The 17593-nt window shown below is 38.3% G+C and overlaps 1 long non-coding RNA gene across 1 annotated transcript; it reads left to right on the forward strand.

Moving 5' to 3' along the window:
• The first annotated feature begins 326 nt into the window (after positions 1-326).
• On the forward strand, positions 327-17202 carry LOC103349857 (uncharacterized). The gene is made up of 3 exons (XR_011388962.2): positions 327-992; positions 2949-3100; positions 16853-17202. It is a non-coding gene; the product is annotated as an uncharacterized LOC103349857 (long non-coding RNA).
• Positions 17203-17593: the final 391 nt, after the last annotated feature.

Genomic DNA, 17593 nt, shown 5'->3' on the forward strand with positions numbered 1-17593 from the left:
ATATATATAAATATATATTTATACATATAAGTATATATTATATAATATGTAACATGTAATATATATTACATATAATATGTAATATATATTATACACTATAATAGTATGTATTTATAATAAATATATATATTTAAGGTGTACAGTGTGATATTTTGATATATGTATTCACTGTGAAATGATTGTCATAGTGAAGCTAATGAACACATCAATCATTTGTAAAGATTCTTAAAAAAAATTTCTCCAAGGCTGCCACTTTTATTATATTATAAGCCAGTGTAATACTGTGTGCTATTCATAATGGGTGGTTGAATCATATACAGTTATAGCTAATCAAAAACCATTGCAAATGTATTTACTCTCTAAACACTTTCATATTTCATTACAAATGGCCGATTGAACACTTCATATCCATTACAGTATTATATTTCCATTCAATTTACTATTAAAATTTCAAAAACAGCTACAGTGTAATAGTAGCTATTGTGCATTATAAATATTTCATCACTTCTCTAAGGTAATCTATTTCTCATTTGTTTGCCAAAAGTTATGAAGTTCTTATTAAACATTGATAAATAATATTGCAGCATATGATGTGAAATATCATTGTCTAGAAAAATCAGCCTATTTGAAACTTTGAAGTTAGTGATACTTGAATCTGCGTTATGCAGTCTTTATAATTCATTACTGCTATGTCATTGTATTGGTGGAAAGTGGACAGTTTCAGTGAAAGCTTCTTGTTATACAAAGTTAATTAGGTGTTTGCCTAGAAGTCAGTGAGGCTGGAGGGTAGGAAGAAACACTGCTGTTTTCCATCTAGAATCACAGACAGTCTTCAGGTCTGCTATGCCCAATCATTATATTTTTCTTTTATTTTGCCCATTTCTTTTTGAGCATCATCTTATTCAACATTTCCAGAGCTGGTGCTGAAGCCACTTCTCCTATGGGTTGAGAGAGACATATGATCATTTGTGGCAAGAAAAAATGTCGGACAGGTAAACAACAAAAAACAAAAAACACCACAAAAACTCTTCTGTGTTATAGCTCAGTCACTCTTCTGGTAGGGACAGAGCTGGGGTCCATGTCCACAACTCTTGACTCCCAAGACTAACCTTCCTCTCATGGATGTTATGAGGACTTTTCTTTCCCTGTATTTTACCCTCCAGACAAAAGGTAATCCTTATATTCTTATGAAATTTCAATGTTGGTCATGGTTCTTAGTTTCCTGAGTGAATTATTTGAATTGTGTCATCACTTTTTTCTGTCATTATTTTCTTCCTAAGCTTGATGATTTTCAGGGAGAGGCTATGAATGAAGTGAGCATATTCTCCAATGCATAGGGTATAAAAATACTTGTATGTATTAAACGCATGTCCAAAAATGTAAAATTATATAAAATGCTAATTTATAGAGCTACTTTTCATGTTAGAGCCACTTAGCTCAATTCCAAATTCAAATTCACTTTCTCATGAGCAACTGAGTGAAAGTTTTGTTTTACTTAGTGAAGATTTTCTAGGAAAGACACCCATGATAGTTGTCTTGTTTATTTACAAGGAAAGGGTGACAGGCCATATATAACTCCCTGAGAAAAATCTGAGACTATGGAGAGAAAGATGTTACTTTTTCTTTAGTGGTTGGTAATGAAGGAACCATTCTGATTATGTTTAAATGGATGCTCGGTAAGGCATCAACTTTATGGGTCCAGAGAATTGTAATGGGCCTCCTATTAAAAACCACATAAACCCTCTATTGACTCTAATGACTTCTATCTTTTGGAAGTTGGTATTCTTTCTTTATTCCATATGGGACTTATTACCCTGAGGGAAAGCTAATAAGCTCTCCTCCAGACCTGCTTTGCCATGAAGCCTTGTTAAATTTCAAGACTAATAGGAAATGAATTGATCTAATAAAAGATACCTTAACAACTCAAAAAATCATAGAGAAAAATTTGAAAAGGCAACTGGCAATAGTATTAAAGAACAACTTTAGATATTAGCTATAAAGCTCATAATGATCTAGGTTTTTAAATATATAAATTGCTAAATAATTTGCTTGTCCTGATGATGCATGCACACTTCCACCTTATCTATAATAGCTCCATGATTAACTGTTTGGGATAGCATTCATGGTAACTGGGAGCTAAGAAGTTGGTTGTCAGCTTTCACAAAGTGCTGGTAATTAACTTCCCAAAGCACCTCTACTGTTGGGTAAAAAATAGGCTCTACAAATTTATGCCATGCCATTCTGTATGACAGAAGCTCATCCATCCTCTGATTTCCAACAAAACATTGGAAACAGGTTGAGTTTCTTGAAAAATCTAACCCCAAATTGACATTTATATAAGACCAATTCTTTTATAATTGCGATGACTCACTTTGAAAGTGGTGTATAGTAACAAACTTAGCAGATATTTTGAGCTGACTAGGAGTGCAAATTCTTATAATTTGACATTGTTTCCAGGGGCTCTAGAGAAAGAGAAATCTAAGTCACAGGAAGGCTAAGGATTTTTAGTTGCTATTTGGGGACTCCTGGGGAGCTCAGATGGGGAAGGGCTGTCATTTCTACAATTTGTAATGGGATGGTTGGCACAAACAGCATGGTAAGAATCTGAGGAAAATGGGAAAAAATAGTTTCTCATCTTTTGTGCTAAAAAGAAAAATATACTGCCATGTTTTGTAAAGGACAGTTAACAAAAAGTAAATACAGCACAGTTCTACCCATAACTCTTCTCAGAATGATATTTTCTTTTTGGAGGGCATATGAAAATCTATTACTGTGTTTTCACCACCAGAATTTATGATCTTGGTCTTTCCTTCTTGCTTTTGTATGGAGCCAAAATAGATATTGCCAACTTTGACAACCCTGAAGTAGACTTTAGGAATTCCGCTAACAGCTTGACTAACAGCACACATTGGGCACAAAGCCATGATTTTCTTGTCATTCTTGATCAGCTGGATCCTGGCATAATTCCTGATGACAGAACTCCCCCCTGCATGAGAAGCACCTCCAAAGACTTCACCTTCAGGCTGTGCCCAAGTGGGACATTCTGCACTGTTTGTTGTGATACTTCTTATCCTGTCGCTGACTAATGAGCTTCCTGAAGGTAAGAAAACCCCAACAGTTGCCCATCTTCTCGACACCACAGCTTGAGCAAAAAGCATGATATAGTCTTTACTTAAAAAAAAATTTATTTTACTTATTTCAAAGGCAGAGCAACAGGGGGAGGGAGGGAGGGAGAGAGAGAGACAGACAGACAGAGACAGAGACTCCCATTCACTGGGTCACTCCCCACATGGCCATACAGCGGGGGCTGGGCAAGTCTGAAGTCAGGATGTCAGGATCCAGGAACTTAATCTGGGTCTCTGACTCTGGTGCTTTCCTAGGCACACTCTGTTAGGTAGCTGGATTGGAAGTGGAGGAGCCAGGACTCAAAGCGGTGCCCTGACATGGGATGCCAGCAGTGCAAACAGTGGCTTAACCTGCTGTGCCACAATGCAGGCCCCCATGAAATATTCTTTAAACACAAATAATTACATGCAAGTTAATGCTTTTCTTTAAAAAGTGTCATTACTGGTCTATTTTTATGGATACTGAGGATGTTTCCTGAACTACTGTACTTTTTCTTTGAATAGAGATGGCAAGAGTTTTCAGTGCTAAGCGTCCAATGCTGACATCACTTTGGACATGTCTTAAAACCTCCCTCATTTTCAGTTTTTGTCATTTTTAAAATGGAGTCAATAACAGCTGCCATGTTATTCCCCAAGTTTGGTGTGCCACTGAATTGAGATTTATTAAAGGAAATGGTGCTAATTGAAGAACTAGACAATGTAAACAGAAAGAGAGTTCCAGCCGAACCTTATTTGAGGATGTATAGTGAATTTCTCTGTACATTTCTTTTTCACTCCTTAACATCTGTTTGTAAGACCTAATTCTGCTTATGAAGATAATGCCGTGAAGAAAGACTTAGTAATTTTGAGATCTAAGAAGCTAAGTTATCCCACTGTCTTTTCCAGATGTGATTTCAAACATTTCTCCTTGTTTCTCTGGCATTTCTTTGTTGTTGAGGCCTTATTATAAATGATGTGTTAGGTGGACTGACAAACAATCAATAGTTCAATTTCTTAGGTAAAGCAGATGGATTGGCATAATATTTGTAGCAATGAAAAAGTTGTATGATAGGTATATTGTGGTTTTGAGGCCAATTATAGATAGCAAGCTTGCAATCACTGCAAATAAAACACATTAGAAGGAAAAGAAAATTCAAGCACCAAATCTTAGTGTTCTGAAACGCGATCTTTGTGACAATAGGATTATTGTGGTAGAGGAAAGGGACCTGACTGCTTTTTATATATATCTTTCTTTATGTACTGGTGAGTGGATATTGAGGACAGTGGCAGCAATGGTGAATGGCTCCCATAGCAGCTTCACATGTCCCTTGTCAAGGGCATCCTAGATGCCGGGTGTGGTGCAGAGTATTTGCATGCATTTCACATTCACTCTTCTAAACACTGTCAGACACTCCTTACCCTATTTTACAGAACAGGGATTAAAGTTTGCAGAGGTCAAATTATTTACTCAAAGATACATAGCTGGCAAGGAGAGATGGCAGGCAATGGAGCCAGGTCAGTATGATTCTAAATTCTCAATGTTTTGAAGTTCTCCAACATCCTATAAATCCTCAAAAGCTATGAGTGCCTTTGTATTTATATTTCAAGGTACCAATTTTTTGTGTAACTCATTGGGGTCTGAATCCTCTGTATTGTTTCAGATTTATTTTTCTTTGCCTTATTGGAAAAACAAAAAGAAGGGAAGCAAGGAGAGAAGGAAAGAAGATAAGAAGGGAATAAGGGAGGAAGAAAGAAAAGCTCACTTAGGTTAAATCTATTTTTGAGGATTTTAGTTCGTATTCTTGATGGGATGATATACTTCTGTTTTTAAAAATTATCTGTTCCCCTTCTGTAACCAGTTTGTTAATCATGTTTTGGTGACTGGCTGTTGGGCACCTTTCCCAGAAACTTTAAGTCAACCCTTAATAAACACTAATAAGGCTGCATGAAAAGGCAGCCTATTATTATTCATGGACAGTATTACGTAGAATTAAACTTTTGGAGACTGCACCAAACACATTCAGCTAGACATGAAAGTAAGCTGAATTTCCATTTGGTTTGCTTCTTGCTGAGCCTTCAAATTATAAAGTGAAGCAAAGCCAAAAGATTAATACAATGAAAACAAAGATTGGGAAATTAAATGACACGATGCAATTTTCTGCCTCATCGGGCTGGCACCAATAATATGCAAAGGAAAGTCTGCTTAGTGTTGGTTAGCTGCTGTATAAATGCAGGACAATCAGTCTCCTTCTCGAGGGAGACTATTTTCTTGAATCATATAGCCATTGACTCTTCCAATTACCAGAGCTCCCACGCACAGTGCAGCTTTATCTGTTTTTTTTTTTTTTTTTTAACTTGATGCTCTACTCTGTCATGGTATTATTATTAGCATTTACACAGCTTTTATGTTATCTGAAATATTTTAGTGATAGCTTTAGGGCATACATAAAAACCTAGACCCTACTGCCATACTCCTAATTAAATAATAATAATATATTTGGAAAATGGATCTTTATGGGTAGTTGAAAGCCATAATGGACTATCTTTAAATCACACCTGTCGGAGGAACATTAGCTCGTGGTTGATGTCTCACATTTGGGCTTCTATTGATGTGCTACCCATATGTATCATTGCTGATCATTGTCAAGAATCATTCGAAACTGATTTGGGTGATAAGATACAGCTCTAAGCCACCCCTAATGTTATTTGAAATTGCTTTTATAACAGTTGTATTCAAAGGCTGTCATGTCTATGCTACCCAAATTCTCCAAGTGATTCAGAAGTCATCTGGAGAATTAAATTGTGCATTAACTTTCAAATCTTCCTCTAATTCTGCCACACAATACAAACCAGTCAACACCAATCAATCTCCTGCCAAGTGTGAAGCATTATACCTGATCTGAGAAAGGTAAAATGAAGATCAGACTGCCACAGGCTTCCAGCACCTTGGAGAGAGATTGTTCTCTCTTGGTGTCATCTGCAGACACAAACACAAGCCAGTAAAGTGCTTGGTTGCCCATTTACTTCCCCCTTCCAAGCCTTCCAAGGACTTCAACGAGATTCTTGTTTTTTTTTTTTTTTCCCCAGAAGCTAATTCCTTCAAAAGGGAAATGTGCATTTTCATCTGGTGGAATGATGGAGGACAAAATATGCAAAGGAAATAATATCTACTAACAAGTTTAAGCACTTCTTTACTTGTTTGGTGGTCTGTGCTTATTTATTTTGCCCTGGAATTTCCTATAAAAACTATTTTGATTTCAGACATTTTTCTTCCCTTTATACTTTTCAATTGTCTCTGAAGATACTGATTTTGAATTTCACATTTAAACAATCAAATTGTTTAAAAGATGTGTAGGATCCTTTCAAATAGCAAAAAATGAAAACCAAAGCTGGTCAATGGTCAGTCATTCAAAAATGAGAAAGATGAATCATATCAAGTAGGGTAGAGTGAAGAAAAAGGATATGTACAGTTGCCAGATTTTGTTTTCTCTTACCTTTAGCTTTTTTATTTTTAAGGTAGATAGTTGAATTTTAGAATAATTAGCTTAGAATTCACTCAAGTTTTTCCAAATAACATGTCTTGTTTTTCTTTTCTGCTTGCCTTCTGATTTGAATCTTGCTAACCTTCCAGATATGATTTGGATGGAGGCAGTCAAAAATTGCTTTGGGGCCATCTGTCTATGAGAGTCTCTGATGCGGTAATTTTTGAAACATAATACTAAGTCTTGAAAATAATGAAGCTGAAATATTGCATTTTTCATCTTGACTCTTCTCATCCTTATATTTTTCCTTCTTAATGGAAATATACCACCTTTACCCTAGAAAAAGAAGTCTTCATATTTTGTACAAAATTCTGAAATGAATTTAGGACCAACATTCTTTCACATGAGAGAAAAGAACTGAAATGTGTAATCTCACCTTTTGAGACCCTAATCAAGTGCATAGAGACTGAAGAATTTTTTTTGGTTTATTATTAAAATGGAAGCTTTAAGTGTTCCTCAACTGTTTTTCTTGAGATAGTACAGTGTGGACAGTGAATGGGTTCCTGGATACGACTGCCTTGATTAGAATGTGCCCTTCACTGCTTATACCTAGTGGCTTCCCTATGCCTTGATTTCTTCAGCTTTAAGATGGGGATGGTGATAGGATCTTTTTCATAAAATCCTTGTGAGTACAAATTCAGTACACATAAAGCGCTTAGAACAGAGCTGTTTCTCTTCTCAGGTATTTTTCATGGTCTAAATTTTTCTAAATAATAAAGTAGCTCAGGAAAAATAAAGGCTAATGAAAAAATGGTGACAACCACTTTATGATTAATAACAATTTTCTTGGCTATGAATGCTCCTTTGGATTTTCCTTATCCAACATTTCAGGGACTCCTGATGCTTTCATTATTTGGGTGGGAGAAAGGGAGAGAATGAAATGCAAAAGCAAATTTTTAATAGACTGTCCTTACAGATGAAGGAGCATTACAAGTGCTTCAATATTCAATATAATCTATGGTTGTTGAACTTAATAATAAAATGCACTTTGGCTTCATCTACTCTTTTGGGTTCAATTAGAGAGAAACATGATCTTTGGCGCATCACCAAGAAAAAAAACTTCATAAAATTCCAGGGGACCAAATGTTTCTGTAGTATACAAATTTGTTCTCATACAAATGATTATATCCTGAAAAAAGAAATAAAATAAGAAAAGATTTTGGGAGGTTTCCCAACTTTTTAGAGCATATCTATGTCCTTTGATTATTACTGAAAAGGTTTTGTGTAGGATTGATGATAGAAATTGCTATAATTTTCAGGACTCCAGCTGAATTTCTGCTAAATCCTTTATCTTGAATGGGCTCTTTCTTGATGTGGATGTCCCTGTTCTTAGCCCTGCGAATTCACTCAGGTTTCACTTATTGAAACATTTTTCTGTTATGTGGTGATTTTTTCCACTTCTATGACAATGATGGAGTTACTAGGAATTTTCTTCTTGAGAAGGTAAAACTATGGGCAGAACCGCGATGTCTATAGGATTACTTTTTATTTAAATTAAAATATGGTTTGATAATGATTCTGTAAATGACACTAGGAAAACCAACACTTGCTTTGGCACATATGGGAACATACTTTAAACTACAGTTTCAGGATGCCAGTGGTAGTTCCAAAAAGAGCGCACCACTGTTTTCCTTTAGTTCTCAAATCATTGAGCTACAGAAATAGGCGTTAACCCTGTAGGACTGGTAGTTTTCAAGTAAGTGAACATAGGTACCCAAAGGTCAGATATCCCAGGGTTATTTAGTGATAGTTTATAAGGTTTAGACTTTTATTTCAATCAGTGCATCCATTACTGAAGGGTTAAAGATGAGCTTGGGAAAAGGAAGGCAGGGGCTTGGAGGCTATTTCCTCAAGCTTTTAGCATTCCTATGTGGCAGGTTGAGTCACAGCAGTCTTTATTAAATGATGCATAATTCAGTGATAAATTGGTTTAGCTCTGCCTGTTACAAGTCAGCCTGAGGTTTTACAGGGGTCAGTATAGAGGCACCGTGGCTGTTTCATGTCATTAGTTTTTAGTCGGTTGCAATGTGTAACCACTCTCGCACATGTCTTTCATTAGTGGCCACAATGCATGCTTTGTGTGTGAACATTCTTAGATGGCAAAAGCCAATTTAGAGCATTCTCACCTTCCTTTTATGCCGGTGGATTCCATCAGACCCACATGTGTGTGGAGCTAAAGGCTTTCTTGGTGGGGTCAGGCTCATTTCCCATTTACATTGCATCCTGCCCAGCTGATCCAAGCTCAATGACGCTCTCTCTGAAGTTAATGGGTGTTGAGCACTGAATATGACCATAAGTGTTACCTTGCCAAACTTCCTCCTCTCTGGAGTTCAGAAAGTTGTTATAATCCCACTTCCTTTATAAAGCTTTCTTTTGCTAAGTGGAAGACGGTGAGTTATTTCCAACCATTAACTCAAATATAAAACCCAGACTTGTTTTCTACCAACACCCCTTGCCTGCCCCCTACTGATCCAAATACTACTAACAATGTAATTAGCTTTTGGTAAGGTTTCTGTGGATAAGTAGTTACCTGCATGTTAGTTCCCTCTGGGCACATACGTCAACAATTATGACAAAGCTCAGACTTTTAAGCTCATTTTGTAGACTGTCTTAAGTAATAGTGAACACATGGGTGTTTTATAAAACAGATGAAGATCATGATTTCTGTATCATTTAGTGTTGCCACCTCTTTTAGAAGTGTCTTTTCAGTTTAGATTTGTTTAGAGAGAGAGTAGTATAGCTACAATAGGCGAAGCTCTATGAGAATATGGCTTTGAGTTTGGATTGACAGAATTCACATCTGGGCTCTGTTACTTCTTACATATGTGATTATATATATGATATTGTGTGGTTATCTATGCAGTGTTTTCTCAGTGGAAAAATGGGTATCCTAATACTTCTTTCTTGAATTTGCTGTGTTGTTGAGATATTATGTATAAATGTGCCAGGCAGGTGCTTGGCTTATAGTTGATATTCATTCATCGAGTATTTTGAAAACCTGCTATGTGTCAAGCAATGCTCTAAACATGGAAGATTAAAGATAACAACACAACAAAATTCTGTATAATGAGCTGAGAAAGATGATAAACATATAAGTGCACTATGTTGTATGTTAGGGTAAGTGATGTGAAGAAAAACAGAATATGGAGTATGTAAGTACATGGCAGTTTGAGTGCCACAGGATGGTCAGGAAAGTTTTCTCTGGGAAAAAGGAATTTGAGCAAAGATTTAGGGGAATGGTACTTGAGAGAGAGGAAATAGCTAATGGAAGGAGTATGCTTGGCCAATGTGTTGGGGCAAGAATAGCAGGAGCTGAAGAAACAAGGTCCTTTTCTCTTAGGCTCCTTATGTCATTGTGAGGACATTGGCTCTCATTTAACATGGACATATGTTGTGGGATTTGAACCAGGGGAGTGAAGTGATCTGATAAGCTGAGTTCTCCTGGAAGTAGACTCTCGAGACACACAGTTACATGTAGTAGATCTATTTTGGAAATGATCTCAGGAGCAACTCTTCTGAGGGTAGGACAGAATGTTGAATGATCAGTCACACAGTGGCCCCAGCTTATTCTTTTTTTTTAAATTTTTAAAAAATTTTTGTTCGAAAGTCATAGTTACACAGAGAGCAAGGAGAGGCAGAGAAAGAGAGAGGTCTTCCATCCGCTGGTTCACTCCCAGGTGGCCACAATGGCTGGAGCTGAGCCAATCTGAAGCCAGGAGCCAGGAGTCGGGAGCTTCTGCCGGGTCTCCCTCACAGGTGCAGGGGCCCGAGGACTTGGGCCATCTTACACTACTTCCAGGCCATTGCAGAGAGCTGGGATCCGGTGCCCATATGGGATGTCGGCACTGCAGGTGGTAGATTTACCCTATTACACCACAGCGCCACCCTCCACCCCCAGCTGATTTTTAAGGAGTCTCAGAGCTGGCAGGGCCTTTCAGTGATCCCAAATTAATTGAGGCAAAAATTGAAGCTTTTTTACTCTCACATTGCCCAGCCTTTGTACCTCAGGGGAAGGGCATCTACAAAGAAGGAAATGTCAATAATTTATTTTGTGTTTCTGTTAGGTGTGCCTTGTGGTTTCTTTATAATATCTGTATTTATGTGGAAATCTGTTCTGGGAGTTATTTGGTCAATTTATGCTTACTAATATTAATGATGCTACAAGTATAATAGGAAGTTTACAAAAATTATTTTCCTTGATGTTTAGTTTGGATTTCTGAGATTCAGCTCTGTGATTGGGATTTTTTTTTCTGCTTGGTGATGAAAAATGGAAATAAGTGCCACTTTTTTTCACTCTTCAAATAGTCTTAAAAAAAACATCTGAATTGGCAATTGCAATTCCTTGCATACTATGCGAACAGGAGTTTCTGTGTTGTTAGACATTCGGAATATCAGATTCAGTGGATCAAAGTGGTGGGTAAGATAATGTACTGGCATGAAGCAGAACTAATTTTAAAGACTGGTTTTGCAGTGCCCTTTGTTGAGCAAGTTACTTTTCTAATCTAAGGCTCAGTTTCTTTGTTCATAAAATGGGAATAATGGTATTTCCCTGTAGGAGTTTTCCTCTTAGATTAAATAAAGCAATGTAGGTGTAAGCCACACTTTTTTGTTTTTGTAGCCACTCAAGAAATAGTGGCTCTAATGATTGTTCTCATCATCCTCCCATAGTAGCTGAATTAAGAAGAGAAGCTTCAACGTCTGAGAATCTTTTCCATTTATGCCCCTTGTGCTTTTTCATCTTAGTAATCCATTTATCAAGCTATAAGTATTCTGCTGCCAAAACAATTTATAAGCCAATTAACCCGGGTGGCCAGACACTTCCAGCAGTATAACATTGGCACACATGTCATAGACAGTGTAGAAGAAGAAGAGTTCACTGCCTCGAGAGGCACATTATTCACCTGTTCCTTGGCCATAAAATGTGCTATTTCTGTGAAGCATCCTTTGGTTGTATTTTTATTTTACAGCTCCTTGCATTAACCATTTTGCAAAATAGTGATGGTTCCCTTATCAGCTCATCTTCTGCCAGTCAGTAATTTATCTGAACGAGTTCTCTCAGTGTCAATATATGTACAGGTGTAGGTGAGGCATTGGCTGTAGTAGTAGTAGACCATGATGCAGCAGACAAGATTTAAAGCCCCCACTGCTTACACTGGTGAAATAGATGCTAAGCAGAGTGTGCTATCCTCTGGACAGGAAAATATCTAGAACCATGCTCAAATTGTCGCCAGCAGAAAATGCACTTCTGAATTCGTGTTAAATTCCGAATGCTGCTGTTTAATTTGGAAGTCTGGCTGGAATGCCTGTTTAAGACTGTGCTTTGCATAGGATTTTGAGATGAGGCTTTACAGAAAGGGAACCTAGTTTAACATATTCAACATGTGTTTAATAGCATTGGAAGGGGACACCCAAGACTCTGTTTTCTACTCCCTTTTCTTTTCATACTGAGAGCAGTTATTACTATCAAGCCTTCTTAAAGTAAAGGTTTAATTTTTATCCTGCCTCCTTCACTTCCCTTCCCAGTTGAAAATGGGTTTTAAAATCCTTCATGAAGATGGTGAACATTTAAAGACAACCTTTCTGACCATTGTCCAGGAGTAAGTGCAAATCAATACTTTAAAAAGCTACCGTTTCCCCTGGCCTTGGTGTGGAAGAGCAATCAGAATTGCAGGGAGAAAAGAGAAGTGTGATGTTGCTGAGGGTGTGCAGGAAGCTGTCACTTATCCAGATTCCTGCATCTTGTCTTTTCAGAAGATGGTTTGAAAACCTCGGTTGCAGATGATAGATTGAGTTTGATTCACTGCCTCTACTTTTCTCCGCCCACCTTTTAAGTCAGCTTACTGTTAGCACGGGAAAATCGGATGGGATTTTTCTACCGAAGTTTAAAATACTTGAGCCACTTTTGTCAACTTTGATGTTGTAGAGATCAGGCTGTTCATTGTCATAGCTGATGAAAGCTATTTGACTTCCAAATATTTCCACTTTCCAGTGGAGTTTCCTGCATAGCATTTAAATTATTCTTAAGCCAATTCCAATGATTAATTTTATCCTTGTAGTATTGTTAGTCCTCTCTTCTTCCCTTACCCCCTTCCTTGCCCTTCTGCCAGGGTTCCTCATAGATACTGAGGAACAGCCAATCAAATATGTTACTTGGATCCTGATTTTCCATAGGGAATGGGTCAGTTCCCCCTTGCTACCCTTTGCTTTCCTTTGGTCTGTGATTACATTTAATAGAGCAATAGATACATGCATTATGACTGGGGAGTGAACCATCAGATGGAAGACCTCTTTCTCTCTCTCTGCCTCTCCTTCTCTCTGTGTAACTCTGACTTTCAAATAAATAAATAAATCTAAATAAAAGAATGATTGTGAGATTGAAACAACCATTTCTCACTGTTAAGGCAAAGGAAAGTGACTCAAAGCATTTGGCAGTGCTATGAGTTACACAACACCACATGTGCATTTGGAGGGCTGCAGTGGAGCTGCTATGAGGAGTGTAGCCAAGTTTCCCAAGCTTCATGGCTGTATTTACCAGCTGAATTGATAGAATTTCCTGCCCTCCAAGGAATTGGTGACTTCCTTCTGAAGATCTAGATCATCATTCCCATGGTGAAAAGAAATTTCATGGAAATGGGAGTTTAAGAAAATAAAAATGATTTCTTTATGCTGCAGAGAGTTGGTTGAATGTTCAATAACCTTTGTTGAAATTCATAACTTCTGGGGCCAGCGCTGTGGCTCAGTGGGTTAACGCTCTGGCCTGAAGCGCCGGCATCCCATATAGACGCTGGTTCGAAACCCAGCTGCTCTACTTCCAATCCAGCTCTCTGCTATGGCCTGGGAAAGCAGTGGAGTATGGCCCAAGTCCTGCACCCATGTGGGAGACCTGGAAGAAGCTCCTGGCTCCTGGCTTCGGATTGGCGCAGCTCCGGCCATTGCAGCCAATTGGGAGTGAACCAGAGGATGGAAGATCTCTCTCTCTCTCTCTCTCTCTCTCCCTTTCTCTCTCTCTCTCTGCCTCTGCTCTCTCTGTGTAACTCTGACTTTCAAATAAATAAATCTTCACGGGCCAGTGCCGTGGCTCACTAGGGTAATCCTCCATCTTGCGGTGCTGGCACATCTGGTTCTAGTCCCGGTCGGGGCGCCGGATTCTGTCCCGGTTCCCCTCTTCCAGGCCAGCTCTCTGCTGTGGCCTGGGAAGGCAGTGGAGGATGGCCCAAGTGCTTGGGCCCTGCACCCCATGGGAGACCAGGATAAGCACCTGGCTCCTGGCTTCGGATCAGTGCAGTGCGCCGGCCGCAGTGCGTCGGCCGTGGCGGCCATTGGAGGGCGACCCAACGGCAAAGGAAGACCTTTCTCTCTGTCTCTCTCTCTCACTGTCCACTCTGCCTGTCAAAAAAAAAAAATCTTCACGCACAAAAAAGAAATTCATAACTTGTAAGAATAAGTTTTAAGGCAGCTTTTGTTCAGTTGTGAATATAATTATGCTTTCAACTTGCAATCAGTGTATAAATAATTCACTTTTGAACATTTTGTAATTAGTTGAGACATAAATATTGGATCAGGAGTTTCAATCACAGAGTTTACAGCTTTTTAGCATTTTTTTCTCTGATAGAGTTAAAACACCCCTAAATATACTCAAGCATATGTGCATGTATAAATTCAAATGCTCACATAGATGGGAGTATCATGTACAATGTCCCATATCAAAAAAGGCTAAAAATTTAATGAACAGGGCAACCTTGTCATGAATTCTAACTGTTTTCTGATGAGATAAACAATGACTCTTAATTAAAAGCTAAAATTTTTAATTAAGATGATTCTTCAGTAATTATCCCACTTGTCTGCTTCACTGGATTTAATGAAAAAGATTGATTAGGTGTAAAACTAGGAGCATAATTAAACATTCAGGGTTGCACTGGCCACTGAGGTGAAAGTAATGTGATTAAACTCTAAAGCACATTTCTTAACAAAGTATTGTAGACAGTCAAATCTGGTGTAGTGTGTGTGAGTTTCATTTTAATGAGGAACTCCAACATTTTTTAGTAAAAATATTGGATTGTTATCATTTGCTATTGAATTGAGGTGCTTGTATACTCTTACGGGATGTATCGCTTGCAGATACTATCTTTCACTCTGTTGATGGTCTCCTTTGCTGTGCAGCCTTTCAGTTTGGTGAAATATTATTTGCTAATTTTAATTTTGTTTCCTGTGCTTTTGGGGTCTTATCCAAAATATCCTTGCTGATTCCAGTGTTCTGGAATGTTTCCTCTGTTTTTGTCTGGTAGTTTCATATCTTACATTCAGGTTTTTAAACTACTTTGAATTGATTTTTGTACATGATGGAGAGAGAGGAGACTAGTTTCATTCTTCTGCCTGTGAATATCTAAGGTCCCCAAAATCATTTATTGAAAAGATTTTCCTTTGTCAAATAAGCTTCCTTAGCTCCTTTGTCAAAGATCACTTGACTGTAGATGTGTAAGTTTACTTTCATATTATCTATTCTGTTCCATTGGTCTATGCCTCTGTGTTTATGACCTTACTATGCTGTTCTAATTACTATAGCTTTGTAGTATATTTTACTTTTAAAAACTTTTCATTTATTTATTTTTATTTGAGAGGGGAGGTGGGAAGAAGAGAGAGAGGAAAAGGGAGAGAGAGAGAGAGAGATAATGAATGAATCTACTATTTACTGGTTAACTCTCCAAATACCTGTAATAGCCAGGACTGGGCCAGGCTGAAGCCAAGAACCTGGAACTCAATCTGTGTCTTCTACATGGATGGCAAGGACCCAAATATTTGAGCCATTATCTGTTGCCTTCCATGTGCAGGAAGCTGCATTGGGAGTGGAGGAGCTAGGACATAAACTAGGCAGTCCAATGTAAGAGGCAAACACCCCAAGGAATGTCTTAACTGCTATATCAAATGGTATATTTTAAAGTCAAGTAGTATGAAGCCTCCTGTTTTGTTCTTTTTGATCAAGATTGCTTTGGATGTTTAATGTCTTTTGTGGTTCTGTGCAAATTTTACTAGTGTTTTTTTTTTTTTTTCTAGTTGTGTGTGAAACTGTAATCAGTATTTTGATAGTTTGAATCTCTAGATCACATTGACCACTGTGGACTTTTAACACCATTGAGTTTTCCAATCCATGAACACAGGATGTTTTCTCATTTCTTTGTGTCCTCTTTACTTTCTTTCATCTGTATTTTATAGTTTTAATTGCAGAAGACTTTCATCTATTTGGTTGAATTTATTTCTAGATATTTTATTTTTTGTAGCTATTGGATATGGGACTATTTTCTTGATTCAGCCATAACTTATCCATTTATACGAAAATATTCATTGAGTACATGCTATGTGTCAAGGTGAGGCAGTGACATAAAATGTGATATTTGGAATCAGATAACACTTGCTCAAAGTCTCAGTTGTAACAGGCTTGGAATGTTGGGAAAGCCCTATACCATATTAATTGTACTATTTGTCAAAGAGGACAAGTAACATTTTATGTGATTGTTGAGTTTATAAATGAGTCAGCACATGTTCCTATCCATGTGTCTGGTATAGAGTAGATGCTCTATAAATAGAGGCTGTCATTACTCTTGTTTTTATTTTTAAACATCCTATACTTTTAATTAAAAATATTTTATTTACTTGAAAGGCAGAGAGGGAGGTAGAGGTGGAGGTGGAGGTGGGGGTGAGGCTGGGGATGGGGGTGGAGGTGGAGGTGGAGGTAAGGAATCTGCCATCCACAGTTTCTCACCAAATAGGCCCTACTGTCAGAGCAAGGCCAGGCTATAGCCAGGAGCCTAGAACTCTAGCCAGGTTTCTGATGTGGGTGTTAGGGGCCCTAGTACTTGAGCAATCTGCTACTGCTTTCCAGGCACAATAGCAGGGAGCAGGATTGGAAGTAGAGTAGCTGGGACTTGAACTGGCACTCATGGGATGCTGGCATCACAGGTGGCAGCATAACCTGTTTTGCCATGCTGATCTCTCCACATCTTTTTTGAATCAACAAGTAAATATAGTCTTTAGATTCTCACCAGTTTACAAAAAGATCTTAAGTAAAGAGAAGGAAATAGAACTTAGGTTGTGCTTGTTATTAAAAGCATGATGACATTACTTTTCTTTGCAACAATAGTAAACAAGTGTTAGAAGTTAAACAAGTGTTTTCTAAATCTAGATATATTTCTTCTTTTCTCTCTCCTTTAGTAAGCCACTTCCTAGAAATGCACAGAAATTGTCTTCAAAACCTGCTCTGCACTCCTGGGCCACAGCAGAGAGCTGGACTGGAAGAGGAGCAACCGGGACAGAATCCAGTGCCCCAACCAGGACTAGAACCCAGGATGCCAGCACTGCAGGCAGAGGATTAGCCTAGTGAGCCACAGACCTGCACCCGCATGGGAGACCAGGAGGAAGTACCTGGCTCCTGGCTTCAGATCGGTGCAGCGCACTGGCTGCAACGCGCTGGCCATAGCGGCCACTTGGGGGGGTGAACCAATGGAAAAAGGAAGACCTTTCTGTCTGTCTCTATCTCTCTCACTGTCTAACTCTGCCTGTCCAAAAAAAAAAAAAAACACCAACCTGCCTATAGGCTTAGAATACCTTGTTTGCCAGTGATGGAGTTGGAGTGACTGAAGAACGTGTATGTAGTGTTGTGCAAATTAATCCACCCTGATTTTACAGACATACACTAACTTTATAATCCTGCTGGTCCTGTGCTGCAGTCATTCTGGCCTAACCACCTACAGACAGAACAAACAGGTGACTATGCATGAATGAACAAATCCAGGATGATTCAGGTAGTTTGAGGTTAATCACCAAATACTTCATAGAGCAAAGAGGGAACTGCAAGCAATTTGGACCATGAGAGGTCAAATTTCTGTGTGAATGAGCTGTCAAGGTATACTTGAATACTGAGGTTATAAATGCTGTTATTTAGAGTCAGAGGCA

The sequence above is a fragment of the Oryctolagus cuniculus genome, chromosome 5, assembly GCF_051225735.1.
Source record: "Oryctolagus cuniculus isolate XC-2025 breed Fujian yellow rabbit chromosome 5, ASM5122573v1, whole genome shotgun sequence".
Taxonomy (NCBI): domain Eukaryota; kingdom Metazoa; phylum Chordata; class Mammalia; order Lagomorpha; family Leporidae; genus Oryctolagus; species Oryctolagus cuniculus.